Below are 1,320 nucleotides of genomic sequence, written 5' to 3'. Positions count from 1 at the left end.
TGGCAGGAGTTCTTTGATCGCTGGTGTGAGTCATCTCGCTGCTCCAATTAATTTTCTCATTAGTATATTCTGTACCACATTAGTGTAATTTCTATGAATAGTTTGAAATATTATTACAAGGGTACTTTTATATTTTAGATGTTATGTACTGTATTGCAAATGAGCGTGTTTAATGCTTGTTGAACATGTTCCTTACAGACAGGGTAGGATGTGGATTTGTTTGACCACATTTAAGTAGGATAATGGAAGTGGTGAACTACTATACAGATAACTGCTTCAGCTTCGTGTAGCCTCTTGTTAGAAATATCTATTATCAAGTAGATTTTACTGCTGCTGCTTTTCTTGAAGGTACTCATAACTATTAAGGGATTGTCAGTATTAACTATATATTTGTTTTGGTTTGGGTAAATAGTACACAGCAAGTACATATTCCAAACAATTTGATATATATACAAAGTAGGGCAATCTGTTTATGCTTCAAATAACTGATTCACACCTTTTATCGTGAACAGTTAAAAGAAAGGTACAGTATACTCATTATCAAGACTAGTTAAAGGAAAATGTTTTGTTTGCACAAGTTATGTTGTATCAAATAAACAATGATGATAATATATAACAAAAACTAATGTGGTTTCAAACTGAAGAAAGACATGAAACCCCAAAAATGTTGCATCTTCCTTAATTTCTTACAACATACTGTCCTTAGCTATTTTGAAAGCTAATTGTCAATATACAATACTATAATGTAGTTTTGTCACATATTCAGGGATTTGCAGTGACAGGAATGCTTTAGTTGTGTGGGGCTGGGATTGAAATAGTAATTTGGCAGTGATGTACAGTATGGCTTTTAAAGAAGGGTAGGTCTCTGATGGCAACACACACACACAATAATCATCAACTGCTTCATCCACTCCTGAAGCATATCAACTCATCTTTGTGTCACCTGGTAACTGTACTGCACATTAGTGTCAAGTGACAGCTCATATCTTTCTTACAAGTGTAAAAGAATTAGCCATGTTGCTCTCTTGTAAAGAGTTAGTACAATGTGAGGAGAGAATAGTTTTAATGCAATACAAATTGATCAGATCCTTACATTAATGCATATGGAATTCAGAGAAGACTTAAATCTAAAATAAAATTATTAAATGGTGTACAATATTCTAAAAGGATTTGATGATTAACTACACTTTAGGGCATCAAGAATATACAGAGAGAATGTAAGTAGAAATCTAAGTCAAAATAAAGATATTACAAGTGTATTATTAAGCTTGGACTTGTGACCCAGTGCCAGAGCTGAGGTTGCTCAGTACATAAAGAAAT

Source organism: Procambarus clarkii, chromosome 3 (assembly GCF_040958095.1).
Source record: "Procambarus clarkii isolate CNS0578487 chromosome 3, FALCON_Pclarkii_2.0, whole genome shotgun sequence".
NCBI classification, from domain to species: Eukaryota; Metazoa; Arthropoda; class Malacostraca; order Decapoda; family Cambaridae; genus Procambarus; species Procambarus clarkii.
Note: the sequence above shows the minus strand (reverse complement) of the source record.